We start from the raw sequence: 14,645 nt of genomic DNA, 5'->3' as shown, positions 1-14,645 counted from the left end.
TGAATTTGATGGCTCTTAAAAACCTCCAAGGACTTAGCTCTATGTCCCTTCTTGTTTCTCTGTAATAAAGAATATATAATAATCAACAATAGTCAGTATTGGTCGCGGGCAAACATGTGAAGCAGGTAACATATGCCTTCAGTTCCCTTTCTCTCTTTTCTAGATTTGAAATTGGACTCGGTCTTCATATTTAAAATTCAAGGCTTTTTCTAAGGCACAACATTCATCAGCGAGGTTCCTGGCCTGGCTTCTCCCGAATTCTATTGTTGTTCCATTTAGACATATGATAGTGAGAGCTAAAAGCTGTTTTGGAGCCAAAGAAACAATCAGTCAAACAACACAAGAGAGTTTGAAAACATTGGCCTCCTGTAAACATCGGCATCTCAACAGCTGACTGGGCTTTTCCAACCCAGTGGCTCTAGATTGCCAGATTTGAAATGTATGACCACCCCTACTCTGTGTTTTGGCTAGAGAATTCTTTTCTTTTTAAAATCCAATCCATGAAGCAGGCCATTCATACTCAATGCCCTGTCAGCTGATCATGGAAAATGATTTTTTGTGTGGAAAATGAAATTGCATCTGTAAATATCCGCAGTTATTTGTGCCCAGATTTCAGTTCATCGTCAATCTGCAAATTCTCATTGATTGCCAACAAGGGGTAGTGTCCTAGGTTAAGGACTGTGGGGGAATACAAGAGAAGTAGAAGACATGGTTCCCATCCTCAAGGGCCTTCCAGTGTCATGGAGGAAATCATATCAATAGTTAGCATTTGGATAACATTTTAAGACTTGAAAAAAGCTTTACGTATGTTAACTCATTTTATCTTAACATCAACCTTGGCACCTGTTATCCCCTCTTTACAGATGAGAAAACAGAGAGAGACAGAAGTTAAGTGATTTGCTCAGGGTCACACAGCTAGTAAAGTATCTGGAGACAGATTTGAACTTAGGGCTTCCTGACTCCCAGTCCAAGGCTCTATCCACTGTGCCACCTTGGCTGCCTCTAGAAAGCAGGAAACCTGTGAGAAACAGCAGAGGGTAGTATGGAACAGGTCCCCAAATGAGTAGAAAGTGCTGGATTTGGAATCATAGGTCATGGGTTTGAGTAATAATAAAAATAGTTAACACTGATATAGCACTTGAAGGTTTACAAAGCACTTTACATATATTATCTCATTTGATCTTCAAAAAGAATCCTGTGAGGTTATTATTATTCCCATTTTACAAATGATGAAACTGAGACTGATCAAGGTTAAATGACTTTCCCAGGGCCATATAGCAAGTAAATGGATGAGACGAGATAATAATTCAGGGCTTCTACTACTTGGCACTGATGAAACCTTGCGCAAATCACTTAATTTCTTGAGGCTTAGGTTTCTTTATCTACAAAATGAAAGGGTTGAGCTGGATACCCTTTAAGGCCCCTTCCAACTATAAATTGATGATCCTCTAACAAGAATAAAATAAACAGTAAGTGCTAAAGGTGTCCAGGGAAGGAGAGATCAATGTACATTGTGTTAAGCAGAGAAGGTTTCATGCAGTAGCTGAGACTTGAGCTAGGCCTTGAAGGATGAATCAGGTTTGGACAGAGAAGAGCAGGGAAGACATTTCACATGAAAGGAGCAAAGAATGAGCATTGAGTGTTCCCAGGGCCAAGGAGAATAGGCTGACTGAAGTACTCTAGAGAGTGCATGTTAGAGAATGGTGGGAATGGGTAGTCAGGAAGGGCCTTGATGTCTGCGCTGAGAAATTTGGACTTTATCTAATAGGGGAGCCATAGAAATTTTTGTGCAGGAGAGTGAAATAATCCAAGTGGTGTTTTAGGAAGAATAACATAACTTCTATAAAGGAGGGATTGGAATTGGGGAAAAGAATACATATTTATCAAGTGCCTACTATATGCCAGGTACTATGCTTTACATATATTATCTCATTTTATCCTCACAACAACCCTGGGAGGTCGGTAAAGTCCACATTTTACAGTTGAGGAAACTGAGGCTGGCAACAATTAAATGACTTGCCCAGGGTCACATGGATAGGAACTGTCTGGATCTGCATTTGAACTCAGGCCTTCCTGATTCCAGGCCCAGGTGACCAGTTAGGAGGCCATTGCCTCTCTATCTAAACCTTCTAACAGAGGCATGAAATGCAGGAGCAGCAGAGGGAATAGAAAGAAAGGGAAAGATACAAAAGATCTTTTGAGAGAGGAATCAATAACATGTAGTGACTGGTTAGCTATAGGACAGGGAGGGGTCAAAGATGACTCTGGGATCCTTATTCCCAGAACGTGGTTTTAATCTCACTCTAGATATCTGATTTTTCTCTCCCAAAGTATGTGACTTCTTATAGAATTACTCGGACAACCTAATTTGTTCTTGTTTCTTGAGCAGTGCTAATCTAAATGGAAAATGTGCCAATATTATTAATACCATTACTAACAGACTTCTTAATTAAGTAGTATATACTATGCAGTTAATATAATCAACTGCTTTAGAAAGTACAATTAAGACCTACAACCATTACTTTTATAGTTCTAGCTATTTGCAAATTTATCATGATCTTGGTGTGAGTGCAAGTTTTGAGGAATGTTTTAGGATATTCAGTTGTACTCTCAAATTTGTATCAGAGAAAAATTGAATGATAGAACTGGCAAGAACCTTTGAGACCATTGTGGCTCAGAGACATCTAGTTGGCACAGAGGATAGAGAGCCCTGGACCTGGAGTCAGGAAGACTCATTTTCCTGAGTTCAAATCTGACCTGAGACACTGACTAGTTGTGTGATCCTGGCCAAGTTACTTAACCCTGTTAACCTCAGTTTCCTCATCTGTAAAATGAGCTGGAGAAGGAATTGGCAAACCACTCCAGTATCTTTGCCAAGAAAACCCCAAATGGGGTCACAAAGAGCTGGGCACGACTGAACGAGTCCAATCCATTCATTCAGATGAGTTGACTGAAACTCCAAGTGGTAAGGTGACTAGTCCAAGGTCTCTTGGGGCAGCTAGGCGGTGCAGTGGGTAGAGCACCGGCCTTGGAGTTAGGAGGACCTGAGTTCAAATCTGGCCTCAGACAGTTAACGCTTATTAGCCTTGTGACCTTGGGCAAATCACTTAACCCCATTGCCTAACCAAAAGAAAAAAAACAAGAAAATCAACCAAGGTCTCTTGCCTATGTTTCTAACATATTTGTTCTTCCTTTACTAAAAACTCTTATGACACCAGCTACTCTTTCTAAAACTGCTTTTTCTCCTTGGCTTGTTCTAGTTGGTTTTGCAAAAGGAAGATGCTGATATGATCAGATCAGAGGGTTTTCAATCATGAGGCTTTCAGTAGGCAGTGACGAAAGTTTCTGTAATGTTTGTTTAGGGGACTGAATGACCCAGATTTGGCTTAACTCAAACCATCCCTAAACTGTCTATTATGTGTTTTAAGTCTTTAAGCCAGTGTGAACTTGATTCCTCTAAGTTAGCCTTAAAGGAGCCCTTAGGTATCTGCCATGCTATTTGATCTCAATTTTGTTGACTTTGATTTGAACTTTGTCTTCGTTGAAAAAAGGGGATTTATGCTGGAGTTGTATTAGAGAAAAATTCAATAATTTAAGCCGCTGCTTTGCTACTCCCTCCCCCTGAAGGTATCATACTACTCCCAGGGTGGGCCTCACAGATTAGAAAACTCTGAACCAGCTTAAGGAAGTAAAGTTTATGTAAGCAGAGGGTCATAATAGTTTAGTTTAATAACAAGAATACTTAAATTGTACCTAAGAGTTCGTTTTTCTTGCTGCTTTACTTCTGAGCTTTTAAAAGTAGAAATTATTATTATTTTAAAAATATTGTCAGAGTGCCATGATCCCTGGCAGAAGCATGCTCTGAGAGACTAGGAAGGACTCAAGATATTTGAAAAAATCCAGCTGCCACTGATTTTGACATGGAGACTATTTGGTGTATGCTATACCTTAAGATGTTTAACAGAGACACATAGCAGTCCCCAAGTAACCAGACTCTACAGGGGTGTATTGTGTCACTCCTAAGAGTACCCACACAACTCTCTTGCTTTTTCTCCTAATACTGTATAATCATCTCCTTGTATAAAGGTCAATTTGTAAACACTAGCCCAGAAGTCTGGCCTAGTCTTGCTTTTTTAGGGTAGTTACAGGAAGTCTCAAAGAGAGAGAGAGGCTGGTGCTGTCATCAGTTTTATTGGCAATAGCTGTAGCCATTTTTTTCTTCTCATAAATTAACTGCCCTGAGGTTCTGATTGCATAAAAGTATGCCCAAGATCTTAAGTAAATCTTCATATTTTAGTTACAAAAACACAAAGAGAGAGGATTGTATACTATATCCCTGACCTCAGATATCTATATCTAAAATTAATATGGGGCAGCTAGGTGGCACAGTGGATAGAGTACAGGCCTAGAGTCAAGAAGACTCATTTTCCTGAGTTCAAATCTGGCTTGAGACACTTACTAGCTGTGTGATCCTGGCCAAGTTACTTAACCCTGGAGAAGGAAATGGCAAACCACTCCAGTACCTTTGCCAAGAAGACCCCAAATGGGGTCACGAAGAGTTGGACACAACTGAAATGACTGAACAACAGAAATTAATCTACACATCCTACCATAAGCAAATACCACCATCATATAACGGGGGAGTACTGGATTTGGAGTCAGAGATGAGTCCACCTTGGAATTAGGGTTTCTATTTGCGTGGTATTGGGTAAGTCACTTCAACTTCTCTGGGACTCACTAATCTGTAAAATAAGGGGGTCTTCCATCTCTAAATCTACAATTCTGTGACTTACTGGCTTAGTGGCATTTATTTCACCTCAATGTTGTCAGTTTTATACTTCCTCACCTAATTCAGTCTTCTCCAAGACACACGTATACCTACATATACATACATACACACCCACACACATATGAAGTACCTACCACATTTAGGGTCTTAAGGTCTTACTCCAATGCCTCATCATAGTGTGGGATGACCTCTGGTTCTGGTTGTACCCAGTGGAGCTCAACCTCAACCTCGTACTAACCAAGCAGAAACATCTTCAAAAATGAGTCTAACAATCTGCCCATGGTAGTATATCAGCAATCCAAGGGCCACTACCATGGCTAATTTTGAAGAGGATCATCTCCAGAGGGTTCATCATGAGGTAGTGTCTTATCTCAGCCAAGCAACTAATGAAAAATATTACCTAACCCTGGAAAGCTTGCACCTGCTCCTGTTGGAGGAGGGCTCAATCATACCTGAAATCACAGATTGTCAAGATGTTGAAGAAACCACTGGCCTCTGTGCCAACTCAGTGAAGGATGGAAATGTCACTGAATATTCCCATTTACATTTCCAGAGTTTATTAATCAATAAACATTCACCAAGCCTCTATATTGTTCCAGGTACTGTTCTAGGTTCTGGGATTGCAAAGAAAAATGAGTCATTTTAATGTGCTACACATGTGGTTAAAAAGCACACTGCTTCTTCCTATCAAATAGATTAGTGTTTTATTAAGCTCTTTTACCCACCCTTCTTCTCCATGCAGCTAGCTGTCTTCTGCTGCTCCATTCCTCCAGTGGGCCACTGGGGAAAAACTGCCAGCAGCCCCCTGGGGCAGTCCAACCAGGTACACATTCAGAACCACTCTCTTTCAAGAGAAACTTCGTCAGCAATTTATTTTTCTGCCACACACTATGTTTTCTACTTATGAAGGATGATATTTTGCTCACGTTCAGTGCCTTTACTCCATCCTATTCTGCAGTAAATATCCCCAAATGGTGTTTGCAGTATCCATTAGGAGGGTGATCTCAATTGGCTGTCACCCAGCTGTACTGCTTTTACCCGTCATTGGTCTAAGCATAACATCACCTTTCTTTAGTACATCATCCACTCCACTGTCCTCTTCTATTACTGTGCTTCAGCAGAATGTACCTTCCTTTCCTCCATCAACAAACCATGTACGCATGCACAATAGCAGGCCAATTACTTGAAGATTTTTATTAATGTCTTGCCAAAAATGGGGAAAGAGATTCAGGGTCCTGTGGAAGAAAGGGCTCTTCCTCCTTGCTTGCCAATTGTGGTATCCCTAGAAAGCTTTGAAAGAGAAAAAGTTTCAGAAAGGATAAAAGAGTAGATGAGAGAAATGGAAACCGAAAATCAGAAAAGAGTAAACAAGATTTTGATGGTTTATCCTTCCAAGGAGTATTTGCATTTTAATGAGGGACAAAAGTTTTAGGCTAGAGGAATGAAGCATTAATGGGGGAAGTCAGTGCACCCTGGAAAAAGGTACTTTTTAGGAGGGAGGAAACCTATTTCAAGACCTCTTAAAACATCCAGATCATAGCATTTTAGAGACCCACTCTTGTGGCTGAGGCCGGAGCTATAATTAGAGTGGGGTCAACGAGGACTTTGTCCAACTGTACCAACAGCTGAGAGAGGGGACGAACTTTCTTGTATTGGGTTGGTCCTCCGGTCCACTGTCTTTGTGCCTCATGATATTCTACTGGCCCTGTGTTGGGTAGCACCACAGCAGTCTTGTCCCTCTCCCTGAGTTGCAATGGTTTTACCCCTCTGTTGTGTCCTCCACTTGCTGCCTCCCTCCCGTCATTAACTGGGGTAGGCTGTTCTCTGCGGGGTCCTCCCCTAGTCTATCCCCTGCTCAGCTGAATTTGCCCTAGGTAACAGAATTCCTAGTTATGGCCTGGTGGAAACCAGTTCTTCTTCAGTGCATCAGAAGTCTGAGCTCATCTATCCTAATTCACTTTGCTTCCCTTTCATTTTTTATCTCTTCCCCTCTATTGAAACAAAGCAGCTGGTATCACCTGAAGGCCTCGCCTTTGGTGAGGGCTTGGTAAAGTTCCATTTCTTCCTCTCGGACCATTCCTGTCATAGATCTTCATGAAGGGACCTCTCATTTAAATCAGTGAAAAGTTCTGGGAACAAAAATCGATGTCAGGATGTCACCCCTAGGTCTTTAATGAAATTGAAATGATGCTTGACTTGTCTCCACCTCCCCCCTCTCTGAAACCCATTATTCCCCAAGCACTTAGCATTCAGTATTGATCTCTGGAGCTCTACACATTCAAGACCATTAAAGGAAGAGTTGCTGAAGTCTGTTAATTTAGCTTCCATTGTGGGTTTATTTTTCACTTGTTGAATTTCTTTATTTCCTTTTTCCTCGTTTCTCCCATTTAAATAAGGCTTCATAATGAAGGAAGCAAAATTGTCAAGTTAAAAAAAAAGAAAGAAATTAAGGGAAACCACACTTTTCTTGGCAAAGGATCAAGAATTCAGCTAATTCAGGAAACTGTTGGCACAGTGGTGTAGGTGAGAGACTGAATAGTTTTAAGGCTTATGAAATGAAATTCAGGCTGATTTCTGGAAAAAAACTCATTTAGAAAACAAAGCATTATTCTTCAATACTTCAAAAGAGTCATAGTTTCACAAGTGCCCTCTCCCATCCTCTGTAGATGCAGATTCTGATCAATTCAATAAGCATTTGTTAATCACCAATTGTGTACAAGGTGCTGTGATACCTGAAATTTATATAGTGATTGTTTTACATACATTATTTTTCTCCTTTGAGCCTCACAAAAAAAATGCCACAAGGTAGGTAATTCAGTTATTATCCTCATTTTACAGTTGAAGAAACTGAGACTCAGAGAGCATAAGTCACTCACCCATGGTCCCAGAACTAGGAAGTATCCCAAGGCAGGATTCAATCCCAGGTCTTTCTGACTCTAAGTCTCACAGTCCAGAGTCTTTCATGGAAGACCCTCATGGAGATGTCTTTCTATTTCTATGTTGCTAAAAATTGGTACTTGTACCAACCATTGCGCAAGGGTTTCCTAAATATCTTCCCTAGGTCCAGCACTCTGTGAGGTATTATGAAGATACAAGTGAATAGGAGATATCACATGGACTCCAAGGGCAAAAGTGTATAGTGCTTAGGTATTAGACATGGGCTCTGACCAGTCAGTTAGTCAATAAGCATTTATTAAGCACCTACCATGCACCTACCAGGCACTGTGCTAAACACTGGAGATACAAAGAAAAGCAAAAGACAGTCCCTGTCTTCTAGTCCCTGTCTTTAGGAGAGCCAAAAAGCAAACCAATACATACAAACTATGCTCAGAAAAGATAGGAGATCATGGACGGAAGGCGCTAGAATCAAGCCAGTTGGGGAAGGCTTCCTGTAGAAGGTGGGATTTTAATTGGGACTTGAAGGAAGCCAGGGGACCGGGGAGGCAAAAATGAGGAAGGAGTAGGGAGGGGGAGAAATTGCCTGGAGCTAAGAGATGTCTTGATCTAGGAACAGGATGAAATCATAATCTTGTCAAGAGATCAGACTTATTACTCCCGTTCACAGCACATCACACTTCTTGGGGGAGCCTTCTGTGATCCTCTACATGTAAAACCATCTCTCCTTCTTCAAATCCCTTAAAGTATTTAGTTATTTTTTTCTCTTTACTCATCACATTTTAAGCTATATTGTGGTTCTTTGTGTACATGGCTTATTCCTTCTGCCCCACCGTTTACCTACCATCTTAGGTTGTGAGCAACTTGTGTGGGAGTCACGTCTCACTTGTCTTTCTATCCTGTCCCTGTCCAGCCCCGAGTGTTCTGGATTTGGCAAAATGTTCTTAATAAATGTTGAACTGAATTGGCTATTCAGTGTGTCACACATATCTGTTGAATGAATAATAACTCACATTTATATAGTTTGTGCAGGAGAAGCCGCCTAAAGGATGTCATTAAAGAAAGAGACAACTGGAATAAAAAATGGGGAGAGAGAATGAGGATAAGAAATGGATGTGCATGTGCACATGTGCAGAACTGGCATGCACGCAATGACAAGGGACCTAGTCTACAGAAGAGCCTCCGCAACATTGGGTGGACCCCCGAGCCAGATTTCCACAATCGAGAGTTGCACAGGGTGGGCAGACGTGGATGTGCTGAGATCTGCGTGGTTGGTGGGAGTAGCCACAGTGAGGCAATCACAGAGACAGTGAAATATTGAAGACACACAAAGCACTTCCCTCCAGTTATAGTCCTTCTGGTAAGGCTTGAGCTAATTACCTTGCAAAGGCACCTAAATTGCTAACAGCCTTTTCTTTAAGGGTATTTAAATTTCTTCCAGTCACAGGAAGAACTGCATCAGGACTGGAAGTTCTGATATATATTATATTATTACATATTGTATTGTATTATATTATATACACATAGTATTATAAGTTTTCCTTCTATAGTTCCGAGGCGCTCTCTAGCGAGAGGAAAGAGGATAATTAGAAAGGGAGAAGGTGATGTGGACGTGTCCCAGGCACATGAAGCAGCAGTGTGACCAGGGTGACAGGTAGCAGTGACATCTACGATCCTCTTCTTCTCTGAATAGCCGTGCGAGGTCCGTAGTGCAAAACTTATTATCCCTATATCTATCACTGAAGAGGAAGCTAAAGCTCTGAGAGGTCCAGTGACTTGTGAACGGAGTGTCAGAAGTGTGCCTCAAACCGTGGTCTCTTGATTTCCATCCCTGCGCTCTCTGCATTGCCTCACAGTGTCTCTGAAAAACCGAATCAACAGGGGCAGCTAGGTGGCGCAGCGGATAGAGCATCGGCCCTGAAATCAGGAGGACCTGACTTCCAATCTGACCTCAGACCAAACACTTGACACTTAACTTGGTCACTTAACTGTGACCCTGGGCAAGTCACTTAACCCCAATTGCCTAAAAAACAAACAAACGAAAAACTGAATCAACAGAAAACAACACAAGACTAAGGGTTAGAATCAGGGGTGGGGACGCTGTGGCCTGGAGACCACATGTGGCCTTCTAGGTCCTCGGGTGTGGCCTTTTGACTGAATCCAAGTTTTACAGAACAAATGCTTTTATTAAGGGGATTTGTTCTGTGAAGTTTGGATTCAGTCAAAAGGCCATACTTGAGGACCTAGAGGGCAAGGATTTGTTCTGTGAAGTTTGGATTCAGTCAAAGGGCCGCACTTGAGGACCTAGAGGGCCACATGTGGCCTTGAAGTCTCAGGTTCCTCACCTCTGGTAGATTGTGGGCTGCAGACCAAGAACATTAGAGGCCTGCACAAGAAGGGCTAATTAATAGGAATGGAGAAGTTCCAAGAAGTTGCGAGAAAAGAAGGCTTCATTGTAGAGTCAGGAACTGAGTGGGGCCTTGGAAGCTGTGTGTGAAGCACACAGCCTTCATATCACATGTTGTGACATGTTCTGTGTGCATGCTCAGTGTCTGAACAATTACTACAAATATATTTTAGCACTCAACAAAGTGTTCCTATTTGTTAATGGGCCTTAGTTCTGTTGAGCCCATTCATGCTTCTTTGCAGAAGCTCAGCTAATAATAATATTATGAACAACAACAATAATAACTAGCATTCGTATAGCCCTAGCAGTGATTTTAAAGTGGCTTACATAGAAATAATAGCTGCCTCTTAGAGCTGTTTAAGTTTTACAAATACTCTACATAATAATAATAGCTAGCATTTATGTATCACTTTGAGGCTTGCAAAATACTTACCATCTGTTATCTCATTTGATCCTCACAACAACCCTGAGGGGTAGGTGCTGTTATTATTCCTATTTTACAGATGTGGAAACTGAGGCTGAAAAAGGTTAAGTGACTTGCATGAAGTCTCAGAACTCTTAGCGAGAGTCTGTTGTTGTTGTTGTTTGTTCTTGTTTTCTAAAAGGACCAATGATGTGATGGGGGCGATGCCTTGACTTACAAATTGGGTTTAATTGAGGCAGAGTTGCACAAAATCATCAGTCTCACTCTCTCTTCCAGAGTCATCAAAGTCCAGTGGCAGAACAAAGGTCAAGACAACTGGCAATGGTCCGGGATGCAGTGGATGACCTTGGTATCTTGATGTCTGAGCAAGCTACCTTCAAGGCTGTGAAGACTTCTCCCAGAGGAATGAGTGGACGAGTAAATGTCTGGGGCAGGATGTGAACTCATGGCTTCCTGCCTGTAGGTCAGGAGCTCTATCACGTGTGCCACCTAGCTGCTGCCTTCTTATATGAGATTTACACTACCCTGTAAGAAGTAAATATTATAGTGTTCTCTCTCTCTCTCTCTCTCTCTCTCTCTCTCTCTCTCTCTCTCTCTCTCTCTCTCTCTCACTCTTTCTCTGATAGAATCCAGGAGAGAGTTTTCAACTTCTGATTTGCTGTTAACCAACCCCCCACAAAACAACAACAACAACTATCAGCTCATATGATGGAAACTTTGTGGGTTCACTGGAAAGATTGTTGACATGAAACTCAGGAAAACCGTTTCTTTTCCTTTAACTAGTAAGATGATCACTTTCCCTCTCTGGCCCTTAGTTTTCCTCACCTGTAACAAGATGGGATCAGACTAGATGACTTTTTAAGATCTCTTCAGAGCTAAAATTCAGTGATTCAGGAATTCTATGATTGGAGGCAATGGCAAGGTGATTTGGGACAAGGTGAGTATTCCTCTAAGCATACAAAAGAAGCAGAAGACACCGTCCCTTACCTCAAAATACTTTTAGTTTTGTTGGGGGAGACAAGACATCTGCAGTTAATTTGTTCAATGAGTGCTAGTTGAGTGGAGATGTGCCTGCTAACTAACCCAACCCAGACTCAGTTTGAAAGCCAAAGAGGCTTTAAAGACAGAGGAGGCATGAATGAAAGGTATTGAAAGAGCTGGCAAGTTATCAGATGAGGATGACCAGCAGAAATTTAGTTGCTGTTCAGTCATTTTTCAATCCTGTCCACGATCCCTTCAATAAACCCTATTTCCTCCTGGTCCCCCTCCTATGGATGATTTCTATCTTGTCAATATCCCTTCTAAATTTGTTGTCAATCATCTGTTTCAGTTATGTCCAACTCTTCATGACCCCATTTGGGGTTTTCTTGGCAAAGATACTGTGTGGTTTTTTTTGTTTTTTTTTTACAGATGAGGAAATTGAGGCAAACAGGATTAAATGACTCGCCAGGGTCACACAGATAGTAAGTGACTGAAGTCAGATTTGAACTCAAAGAAGATAACTCTTCCTGACTCCAAGCCCCCTTCTATCCACTGTACTACCTAGAAATTTAGAGGTAGCATTAAACGACAACAAAGGTAAGGTGGAAAGATTGTTGGTGTTAGAGTCAGAAGACTTGGGCTCAAATTCTGGCTTCTCCTTACTATGTATGTGACCTGGGGCAAGTTATTGTGCCTTTTTGAGTTTCTTTATTTTACAGTTAACTCAACTGTTAAATGAGTGGGTTAGGGTAGATGACCCCAAAAGTCTCTTCCATTTCTAAATCTATGGGGAAAAAAATGAGCTTTTGTCATGATGATTAAATAAAAGCCATAGCTGCTGGTGGGGATGAGCAGGTAGCAAATGTATCTTCCTCTTCCTTCTCTTCCTTTTCATTCCATGAATTTCCTTAGTGCTTTAAGATTTACAAAGGACTATACAACTATAAGTTGTGGCTCAATTTGCATTGTTGCTAAGGTTAATTATTTTTAAATCAAACCTTGATTAGGCCCATTGATGGCCATGGGAGAGTGACAAGCTCTTGTGCTATACATCCACAATTATATTTGAATTTCTTTTTTTTTTCTTTTTCTTTTTCTTTTTCTTTTCTTTTCTTTTCTTTTTTTTTTTTTTTTGAGGCAATTGGGGTTAAGTGACTTGCCCAAGGTCACACAGCTAGTATGTGTCAAGTGTTTGGTCTGAGGCCGGATTTGAACTCAATTATATTTGAATTTTACAAATCTTGAACTTATTTCAGTATTAGGCAGCTAAGCTCAGCCGAGATTTTCATAAAGTAGTACTACTCATCAAGGAGGTACCCAAAATATAACAAAACAATCAGCTCTGCAAATTAGAACATGAACAGAATGAGAGTTCATGAATTTGCCAATTTCCCCTTTGTCAACAACATTATCCAGCCTTGGTGGTAACCCATCATCACATTTAGAGTATGCCTGCAGTGTCCAGGGCAGGGAAGTCAGTGGTATTTAAGTTGTGTGTAGTGTCTTGACACATGTAGTATCAGAGTTCCAGAAGTGGACTCTCTATGTGTAGCTTATGTAAATTAGACAAAAATGATAAAAATTCATAGGATCAAATTGTTTTCCAAAACGATTAGCAGGGGTTCTCTAAGAGTAGCTTCAAACATAGATAATGACTCTATCAACCCTACAAGTATGAAAATATTGATATGATATTTTCAGTCTCAGGGGCTCTTGATTGTTCAGGGCCTAATTATTCAGGATTTATTGTTATATTTGTTCCTGTGTTTCCTTGATTTTTATTCTTTTTCCTGTTTATTAGCATTTCCCCCATAATGGGGCAAAGGCATATAAAGAATAAAGGCCGATTGAGTTGCTTTTTGGTATTTGTTCTGGTAAAGGTCGCCTACAATATCCCCTTGCCCGGTATCACCCATAACTGAGAGCTGGCCACTCACCTATCAGACCAGTAAGCCTCAGAGTTGGAAGTGACCTCAAAGGCTATCATAGCATCTGTGGGTAATACATTGATTGAGGCCTTGGGGGATGCAGGGAGATGAATGAGATGAGTATTCTGCCCTTAAAAAGTTTACAATCCACAATTATAGAATTACACAAATCATACAAAAACATAATTATAGATACCATAAAAATTTGATTATATGAATTATACAGAGGGAATTATACAAAACATACTTAGTGAATCACAGATTTTTAGAGCTAGATGGGGTCTTACTGTTTATCTAATCCAATAGCTCCCCTTTTACAGAGGAGGAAACTGAGACCTACAGATATAAAGTGACCTGCCCAAGGTCATGTGGACAATTTAGGCCAGAGCCAGGACTAAAACCTAGGTATCCTGACTCCTTGTCCAGAGCCTCTCCTCCTTCCAACTACCGCCCTGAGGAATTAGCTTATTGTACACAACCAGCATGTATTGCTGTATACTCCATCTTTTCCCATTTACAAAGCTGATCTGTATGTGTATTGGGTGGGGCCAAGGGGGTCCACTGCAGATCTCCATATGCTTTTGTGAGATTCTTCTATCATCATAAGAAGAAGGAAGCTATGAAAGCTGTGTCCATCCACGAGAGCTCTCAGTTTAAAGGTTAATTATTTCAGCAGCTGAAGAGCCTGCCCTCTCAGGCATTGCAGGAGACTGGAGAATTTATTACCCAAGGCACGGTTGTCATTAGGCATGCAGGGGAAATCGGCTCATTACAAATGTAGTGTGAAGGAGACAGGCTGCTACTCCAGAGGGGAACAGGAGTGATGGAGGTAAGGGTAGGCAGCAAGACAGCTCAGCAGAAGCAATCCACTTAGCTGCTGTTGTTCAGTCTTTTTCCATCTGGAGCAAGGCAGATGAAGGAGTGAGCTGCTCAGCACCAGTTAGGGACTCAAGAGGAAAAGTGGGGAGAAGCCTCATCAAGGCAGCCTCAGTGTGACAGAGGGCTTTAGTACACAAGCAGACAGCCTGTTGACTAAACGGGCGAAGATGCCACGAGTGCGAACAGTTTACTGAAATTTGGCAATTAACCCTCGGTCACCTCTATTATCTATTTGGTTTTGTTAGAACTAGGTACCAGGAACAGATGGGGATTTGATCACTGCAGATAAAGCTTCTGGTCACTGGTGTCAATTGAAATTCAGGAACCCCAGGAAAAGCTTTG

The sequence above is a fragment of the Vombatus ursinus genome, unplaced genomic scaffold (assembly GCF_900497805.2).
Source record: "Vombatus ursinus unplaced genomic scaffold, bare-nosed wombat genome assembly UNPS02014818.1, whole genome shotgun sequence".
Taxonomy (NCBI): domain Eukaryota; kingdom Metazoa; phylum Chordata; class Mammalia; order Diprotodontia; family Vombatidae; genus Vombatus; species Vombatus ursinus.
The sequence above is the reverse complement of the archived record's forward strand: the minus strand, read 5'-3'. Positions refer to the sequence as shown.